The sequence below is a fragment of the Littorina saxatilis genome, linkage group LG3 (assembly GCF_037325665.1).
Source record: "Littorina saxatilis isolate snail1 linkage group LG3, US_GU_Lsax_2.0, whole genome shotgun sequence".
NCBI lineage: Eukaryota > Metazoa > Mollusca > Gastropoda > Littorinimorpha > Littorinidae > Littorina > Littorina saxatilis.
The window spans coordinates 25,110,904-25,120,903 of NC_090247.1; the positions used below are offsets into that span (position 1 = coordinate 25,110,904).

Here is a 10,000-nt window from a genome sequence, read left to right on the forward strand (position 1 = left end):
ATACTTTAAATAAAGGTACATTGACGATCGAGGTGCTGATTGAATGTGATATCGGTATTATTTTTTTTTGCATGCCATTTCCTTTTCCATGAACATTACCCAATATTGACGGACTGTGTGATGATATCTTCTGCTATTGGTCTGTTGAGACACTGATATCACTGTTGAAACAGACCAATGGCAGAAGATATCATCACACAGTCAGTCAATGTTAGATATAGTGCTAATTCTCTGGACATTTTGTATTTTCTGTAAAGAAATTACAAAAGTATTTGTCTCAGTTTTGGCTGTTCCATATTCCTCCCTCTGATTATTATTTCTTTTTGTTCACTCCTTTCTTGTACTTTTTAGTATTTTAAAATGTCTGTCCTTTCAAAAAGTCTTTAGTCACTTGCTCAACTAAATTTTGGGATAATTACATTTTCATGTATATTTGTTTGTTTTTAAATTTAGGTGTTTTTGTTTTTGAAGTGGGGAAGCAATAAAGAGGTCGTCGATATCAAAACTGATATCGACGGAAATGTCGTCGATATCACTTTTGCACTGAGCTCAGTTTTGTCCAATTGACCAATGGAAATCCACGTAACATATGAAATAGCAATATTCTGGTATAAAGCGTCATTTATGCTTAACGAGGTCTCCGTTTTCCTCTGCGTTCTTTCTTTTACTTGCAAAATTTTGCTGACGAAGAAAGTGAGTTAAAAGTGACACTATCCGGATATAGAAGTGTTTCTCTTCACAAGCTTGGCATTTGGGTTTTCCGTAGCTATATCTGGTGAAGGATTAGTTCAACAGTTGAACACATAATGCATAGTTCCGCGGAGAAATGATTAGTGAACTATATTTCTGACGGGCGCAATGGCTTGGTGATAAGACGCCGGCCTCCAAAGCGGAAGGTCGTGGGTACGAATCTCGGCCGCGCCTGGTGGGGTTAAGGTGGAGATTTTTCCGATCTCCCAGGTCAACTTATGTGCAGACCTGCTAGTGCCTTATCCCCATGTGTGTGTACACGCATAGACCATTATTTTATCCTGGATCGCAAACTAGCTCTCTCTCCGCTCTTTCTCTCTATTACGAGGTAGCGGCCTCTCGCATTTAGGAACCTAGGCTTATGTGGCCTTTCAGAAATCAGGGGGACGTGATATCCGGTGTCGATTGTAAACATGGACGAAGTTGCCGAGGTAAGTTCTGAAAATGCTAAAATAAACTCAGCAAAAGTGCATATGGAACATGTTTTTCGATGAGTTTTGTTAAGTTTAGTTTGGAGTTTTGGAAAATCCAGTTCATTGTCACCTCCCATTGTCACAAATAACTGGAGCGTGCTTTCTTTTCACTGTCTTCGAATCGCTGGCCTTTCAAACCGGACGCGACGCGCCCCTGAAAGTCGAGAGTCGTAACCTCGAAGGGTCACGTGACGAGTTGGCGGTCCAGGCTATTTGGTCTATGGTACACGCAAGCACAAGATCAAGTGCGCAGAGACAAGATCCTGTAATCCATGTCAAATTTCGGTGGGTTATAGAAACACGAAAATACCCAGCATGCTTCCTCCGAAAGCGGCGTATGGCTGCCTAAATGGCGGGGTAAAAACGGTCATACACGTAAAAATCCACCCGTGCAAAAACACGAGTGTACGTGGGAGTTTCATTCCACGAACGCAGAAGAAAAAGAAAGAAAAAGAACTTTATAATCTAGTTAAAAAAAAAAACACCACACAAACAAACTAAGTCTCTTTAAATTCAGAATCTACTCTCCCTTTCTCCTAACTGTAGCTCTCTCTCTTTTTCTATGTCTCTTTCTCTCTATCTCTCTGTGTATGTATGTGTGTCTGTCTTTTAGTCTCTCACTCTCTATCTCTCTCACATACACACACACACACACACACACACACACACACACACACACACACACACACACACACACACACACACACAAACACACACACACGCACAAACACACACACACATACCTATTTCTTGGATTTTGCTACCTAAGAAAAGGGGCATTACCACCCACCTAAGATTATTAATCAAAACAGTTTTTTGGAGAAATGCTCTGTTTTCTACAGTCATATGGGCGACAAAAACCCAGACTCATCAAATTTTAGTGAACTCACTCGACAGCAATACTATTCCAAATTTGGTTACCTAAAATTCAAACTTTAATCAATCGATTTGGCCAATTAACAAAAAGAAAAGATGGGCAAATGGGTCGCAAAATGTTTGTCAGAAGTCAGGAATATTGCCAATTTAAAGATTTGGTTTCATTACCACGGAATTTTGGTGGTAATTAAAAACCTTCTCTCCGGGTATACAGTCGTATTCTGGCCTTGCACTTAAAAAAAGCAAGAATGAAATTCGTTGGAAAAATTGTTGTAACTACTCTTCGGTAAAACATTGATGAAAGCTTCTTTGTCAAAACATTCTTTAGAACCTTTTCTAAGATCCCCAAAAAAGATTTCTGCCAAAACACGTAAAAAGTGCATTTTTGAAGATATTTTTCTTTGTCTCTAAAATCGGTGGTAGTGAGTCTGGACGGTTGCCTAAGAAATACTGAAACAACTTTTTTATGTTTCATTTTCACCCAACCATTATGCCTTGGACGTTTAGAGATAACTATGATGAAGCGATCTCCATTGACTTTTTTTGTGATGGGAATCAATTTGTTCCTGTAATGCCACTGGTCGTTTTCATACGCAACCAAATCCAACCAACTTTACTACCACGAGTTCATGTTTTACAAAAACACGTTGAATGGCCACCAACTTCCACCCATGTTGTTTTTACTCTTATTCTAGTCTATTTTAGATTAAATATCAATCATCTTTTTTGATAATGTGCGTTTGGTTTTTTTACTGTGAAAATATTTTACGTCTCTAGGTAGCCGTTGTCATGGATTAGGGTTAGGGTTAGGGTTAGGGTTAGGGTTAGGGTGATTTTTTTTTCTTCAAATGTCATGTTTAGGCAATGCACTTATCTATTACAATACCGGGCAGTAAAACTGCTGGCCGACAGTTGAGCAATATTTATGTCAGTTTTTTTCTGTTTTTTTTCGTCTGTAGTCTTTGACCTCATACCAACTGCACACAATATCCATAGAGTACGGTTTTACCGACAGTTGCAATGTTAAACATAGACGTGAATGGCCCGGAAAATATTTAATTATGATTTTAGAAACAAATTTGTAAAAACGGGTTTTTTTAAAGTAAAAAAGTAAAAAGCTGTAATTCAGCACAAATGAAACCATTAAGCTATTGTCGTCCTCCGCTGTGACCCGAAGACCAAGTCGGTTAGAAGTTACAATTTGTTCGGTCATTAAACCTTGTCTGCCGATTTGATATATCTTGGGGCTTGACGGAGACTGACTTGTCTTGTGCAAAATGATGACTGTGACGGTTTCAGTTCTGCCCGGTATCATGTTGGAAAATATTTCTTCCCATGCACTCGTATAATTTCCAGTTAATCTGCAATTGTGCGAACAATTTGGCAGCAGGCACCTTTGAACTCTTCACTTGAACAAATTTATTGGTAAATATTTAAACTTTTTTTTTTAAAATAATGAATTTGATGCTTTGAAATCATATTTAGCGGTCCATTGTCAGTTTACAAAACATATCATATGACATTGAAATGAACTGATTAATTTTGACAACAAAAACGAAAAACACCACAATAACAACCATTAAAAACAAACAAACAAACAAACAAACGAAGCACACACACACACACAAACAGTGACTAATGACACTGACACACACCTACTGGCACTGACACTGAGTGCCATACTACAGTAAGACTCAGTACGAGCTCTAGACGAAACTTATTTTTTTAAACACATGTCATAGCACGCTGTTTGATGATCAAAAGCATTTTTACTAATGAGTTTCTGTAGTTTAGTCTTGTGGGGTGTTTCCGTATTTATTTTGTTCATTTTTCAATCAATCAATCAATCAATATGAAGCTTATATCGCGCGTATTCCGTGGGTACAGTTCTAAGCGCAGGGATTTATGTTTTTATTTTTTTTAATTATTTTTTTTATGCAATTTATATTGCGCACATAATTAAGGCGCATGGATTTATTTATGCCGTGTGAGATGGAATTTTTTTACACAATACATCACGCATTCACATCGGCCAGCAGATCGCAGCCATTTCGGCGCATATCCTACTTTTCACGGCCTATTATTCCAAGTCACACGGGTATTTTGGTGGACATTTTTATCTATGCCTATACAATTTTGCCAGGAAAGACCCTTTTGTCAATCGTGGGATCTTTAACGTGCACACCCCAATGTAGTGTACACGAAGGGACCTCGGTTTTTCGTCTCATCCGAAAGACTAACACTTGAACAGGAGAAAATTGCTAACGCCCTGACCTAGAGTCGAACTCGCAACCTCTCGCTTCCGCGCAAGTGCGTTACCACTCGGCCACCCAGTCCCTTGTCTTTATATAAAATAAAAAAAAATAGAGGATCTGTCAGTGTCATTGGTCCTTACATCGAACGTTTGGTTTGGGGGCTTGATAGGTCTACTCAATTTCTGGTAAAGTTTTGAAAATAAATTCAGCAGGAGCTTTTACTTTACACTTTCTGTTCTCAATAGAAAAAAAACCCACTAAAACATTAGTAACATTTCCACAAGTGCAAGTAACATTTCCACAAATGCGAGTAACAATCCACAATATTCTTTAGGTTACATTCCATTGTGGGTAACAATCCACAAATAAGGTAGCAATCCAGATCTGGAGTGAAGGAACCATCCACTGTGATAGGACACAATCCACCAGTTAAGTTGCCATCCACATGTGGATGGCCACCTAAATAGGCCTTAGGTCGCCAATCGTGTGGAAAGCAGAATGCACTCACCCACACGTACACACACACACACACACACACACACACACACACACACACACACACACGCGCGCGCGCGCGCACACGCACGTACACACGCATTGTTTGTTCATTTTAAAGCATTTTTTGTATTGGGTTCGTCGTTTCGCTTTTTAAATTTTTTATCAATGTCAGATTTGATTTTGTTTCTTTAAGTAGGTTTCATAGAGATTGCTACATGGCTTGCTGTGTCACATCAGATTTTGTATATGAGTTTAACAAAATTTAAAAACAAAATTCATATGCGAGCGAAAGCGTTTGTTCAATATTTGAAAAAAGCAACGAGTGTAAGTTCTCAAAAGTCTTCCAGGGGATACAGCGAGCACAAAATTGCTCCAAGAAAGAAGTTTGTCCCGGTGACTTTGTTATTATGAGCAGTGGGAAATTAGGTCCCTGCCAGGTTAGTTTGACAAGACCTCATTTACATGATATACACACGTGTGAGTATATGGTTTGGTTATGTAATGGGTGGTCTCTCTCTTGTATTACATAAGCTTCGGCTATTCTTTTCTCCTTAGGTACTTTTATTTCTTCTTCCGTTTTGCCCCTCTTCGTTTTATTTGTCCTTTTACCCCATAGGAGTCATCAGTCTCTCATTTGTTTTAGGTTTTTAATATTAATCACCCAATCTCCCTATGACTTCCTACTCCCCCTTCTCCAACTTATCACTTCTGACCGGCACGGTTGGCCTAGTGGTAAGGCGTCCGCCTCGTGATCGGGAGGTCGTGGGTTCGAACCCCGGCCGGGTCATACCTAAGTCTTTAAAATTGGCAATCTAGTGGCTGCTCCGCCTGGCGTCTGGCATTATGGGGTTAGTGCTAGGACTGGTTGGTCCGGTGTCAGAATAATGTGCCTGTGCTGCGACTTCTGTCTTGTGTGTGGCGCACGTTATATGTCAAAGCAGCACCGCCCTGATATGGCCCTTCGTGGTTGGCTGGGCGTTAAGCAAACAAACAAACAAACAAACAAACAAAATCACTTCTGTAGGTTGTCCTGTTTGCATTCTGAAAATCTTCAGATCCACTGCAGTTTATCTTCTTTCTTCCTTGGCATCCACTGTCCGTGTTATACAGTTTTTCGTTTTTCACGTCCATCTCCTCCTTTCTCATCGATTCCTGAAAGTCTGGTACCTGTTTTGCACCCCCCCCCCCTCCACCCCCACCAACCTCCGTCAACTTCTTCTTTAGGGGAATATTGTTTATCACACTCTATTTTCAGCTCTCCCCTTTTTCTAATTTTCTCTTTGATCTCGTCATATATGTTATTTCTCCTTGACCCTCCGCCCCCTCACCCTAAAAGAATCGTGAAGTTATCACACGTTTTGAGCTAAGCCTTTGTAATCACGACAATGGCTACTTGACTTTCGAAATTAGGTCAGTAGGTCAACATCTTATTGATCGTACTGGGTTTCGACGCTTTAGTTCCTCCATTTCCTGAGGCAAGCTCTTGTGTGTTTTTTTCTTTCTTCTCTGCAACAGTTCTTTTGTTCCCTGGTGCTTAATTGGTTTGTTTGTTACTCTTGGTTGGTTTGTTTCAACGTCTTGTGTTGTCGTTGATTGTCCTCTCTCGTTTGCTCTTCTTTGTTCTATTTGTTATAATTATATTGTTTGTTTCATTCCTATGTTTTCAATTACTTCTCCATTTTCTGTATTCCCCAGGGCTTATTTTGTTTGTTGGTTTCCCGTTTCACAAATGAATTAAAAAGCCTTGTGGCTTGCCCTTTTCTCTCTCACTTCAGTTCTTTTTATATTTAGTCAAGTTTTGACTAAATGTTTTAACATAGAGGGGGAATCGAGACGAGGGTCGTGGTGTGTGTGTGTGTATGTGTGTGTGTGTGTGTGTGTGTGTGTGTGTGTGTGTGTGTGTGTGTGTGTGTGTGTGTGTGTCTGTGTGTGTGTCTGTGCGTGTGTGTGTGTAGAGCGATTCAGACCTAACTACTGGACCGATGTTTATGAAATTTGACATGAGAGTTCCTGGGAATGATATCCCCGGATGTTTTTTTTCGATAAATACTTTTGATGACGTCATATCCGGCTTTTTGTAAAAGTTGAGGCGGCACTGTCACACCCTCATTTTTCAATCAAATTGATTGAAATTTTTGTAAAGCAATATTCGACGAAGGCCGGACTTCGGTATTGCATTTCAGCTTGGTGGCTTAAAATTTAATCAATGACTTTGGTCATTAAAAATCTGAAAATTGTAATATTTTTTTAAAATAAACGATCCAAATTTACGTTCATCTTATTTCACATCATTTCCTGATTCCAAAAACATATAAATATGTTATATTTGGATTAAAAACAAGCTCTGAAAATTAAAAATATAAAAATTATGATCAAAATTAAATTTCCGAAATCGATTTAAAAACAATTTCATCTTATTCCTTGTCGGTTCCTGATTCCAAAAACATATAGATATGATATGTTTGGATTAATAACACGCTCAGAAAGTTAAAACGAAGAGATGTACAGAAAAGCGTGCTATGCAGCACAGCGAAACCACTACCGCGCTGAACAGGCTCGTCAGTTTCACTCCGTTTTTCCCAAGCGGCGGACTACGGTCATTGTGAAAAAATGCAGTGCGTTCAGTTTCATTCTGTGAGTTCCACAGCTTGACTAAACGTAGTAATTTCGCCTTACGCGACTTGTTTAATTGTTCCCTCTTTCTTTTGCGAACTTCGTTTTCATTCATTTTCTGCATTGGGGCTGCTTCTTTCTTTCATTCATTTTACTTTAATTCCCTGTTTGCTTTTCTCTGTGTCGGTCGCAGGTGTGCACGAACAATTTGTGCTGTGTTTTTTTTTTTAATCCAATCTCTATCTATCTCTATGTGTGTCTCTGTGTGTCTCTCCCTCCCTCCAATCTCTCGCTCTCTCCCTCATCTCTCTATTTCATTTGTTCTTGATACATTTCTTTCGTAGGTATATACAAAGTGTTTAGTCCATCCTCACCTGTCTGTCTGTCTGTATGTCTGTCTGCCTGTCTGTTTGTCTGCTTGTTTTTTTCTCCGTCGGGTTGCTTCCTATTTCCATTTGCGGTTTTTTTCTTTCCCCGCTCTTTTCAACTCTTCTATTTTCGCAATTCAATGGCATTTATTGCCAGTGCTCCCTTGGAGGTTATTCTTTGACCAATTTGTTAACGCATTGCAGCAATATCTTCGCGTGATTGCGCGTCGTGATATATAAAAGAATGACACCAATGAACAGAACTGTTACTGGATGCTAGTGACGTACATGTACACCGACTTGCATGCGGTACATGCACAAGTAATTATGCTTGTTACAGGAAACACATTACAAGACACAATTGATGTCTGGCTCTGGAAGCAAGACATTGCCTTTGTTCGCTTTGCTGCTGATCTGCTAACGAGGTCTACGTTCTCTTCCCTTTTCCACATCCTCTTTGTCCTTTCATTCCCTGTGTTTTGTTTCATTTCTTCCTTCATTCATTCCCCTTTTCCCTCCCTCTTCATTTCCGGCTCCCTGCCTCCACTGCTTCTTTTTTTATTTTTTTATTTTTTAATTTTTTTACATCATTCCTGATTCCACCATTCCTTTCCACAGATATTGTTTTTATATTCAACCTATGTCTTTTTTTTTCGATACTTCCCTAATTTTGATTAGTAACACGTATTTACTTGATTTTGTGTGTTCTATTCATGTCGCTAAACATCAGTTCAGCAAGAAAACAAAAGTGAAACAAAAAACATCTTCTCAAGTGTCACATACTTGGTCTCTGGCCACGAAAATTCCAAAAAAGAAAAGAGTTTTTTGGCCAAAGATAACACTGTTTTTAGAGCACTGGCTATTTTCCGATCGTGCCAAGTGTCTCACGAGAAAACAATGCAATTACAAACCGATCGGTGTCGAACGAATGCCAACTCGGTAAATCAATTAGGCAAAACAAATCCGTTTTTGACTCTAACCGGACACTTTGTCTCTGCCAAATTTTGTCGCACGCTGTAAGAAATTAGGCTGACAATTTTTAATTTGTGAACTGTTTTTACAATGACCTTTCTGCTCTTAAGAAAAGAGCCACTACAGAAACGTTTCCAAAGACAAGTTTGCAATGCAGTGATAACCAAGTTAGCAAACAAACGAACGAACGTGACAAAGAACGAACAGAAGCAAGCAAGCAAGCTATACACCAACCTTCACGCCTTATAAGGCGCGTTTAGGGGCAAATTACACCTGCGCAGAGTCAGCGGCACAAACAACGCACTGCAGATTATTGAGGTAATTCTTTTTTTTCCCAGCCCGCTACGCGTTGTGTGAAAAAGTACTCGTCATAATCCCTATCGCAGCATGTAGTGTAGTGGTGACTGCGCAGGTGTAATTTGCCCCTTATTAATATAGTGTAAATGGCACTGCCCACGCACACAATAGACGCATTCCGAAAAAAACTGTGTCGGGGTTTTATGGGTGGTGAAAGAGTGACTACTCTTGTTTTTATTGAGGCAAACTTTCACACGTGATATTACAGTCCAGTCATTTGGGTTCTTTCTCAACACCATTTCATTTTTGCGCGTGTGGGGACACACCCTTCCCGTCGCGATATAACCTTCGTGGTTGAAAACGACGTTAAACACCAAATAAAGAAAGAAAGAAAGACACACCCTTCGCTAGTAACTGGCCAATAACGCCACGTGGGATGGTTTGCCTCAATACAAACCAAGAGTATTAATTCTTGTACAACTCATACAAACTCGACAAAGTTATTTTCCAACGTCGTCCTTTCAACACACACACCACATCTCCTTTCTATCTCTGTCTTCGTCTCTCTGTCTGTGTCTGCCTCTGTCTGTCTGTCTGTCTGTCTGTCTGTCTGTCTGTCTCTGTCTGTCTCTGTCTTCGTCTCTCTGTCTCTGTCTTTGTCTCTCTGTCTCTGTCTTCGTCTCTCTGTCTCTGTCTGTCTCTGTCTGTCTCTGTCTTCGTCTCTGTCTGTCTCTGTCTGTCTCTGTCTTTCTCTGTCTTCGTCTCTCTGTCTCTGTCTTCGTCTCTCTGTCTCTGTCTTCGTCTCTCTGTCTCTGTCTGTCTCTGTCTGTCTCTGTCTGTCTTTGTGTCTCTGTCTTCGTCTCTCTGTCTCTGTCTGTCTCTGTCTTGGTCTGTCTCT

The 10,000-nt window shown here is 39.9% G+C and overlaps 1 protein-coding gene across 1 annotated transcript in view; it reads right to left on the bottom strand.

The window, feature by feature from the left end:
- The window catches only part of LOC138961959 (synaptotagmin-12-like), a 124,935-nt gene that overhangs the window by 48,298 nt on the left and 66,637 nt on the right, over window positions 1-10,000 (bottom strand). The gene's annotated exons all lie outside the window — the stretch shown is intronic.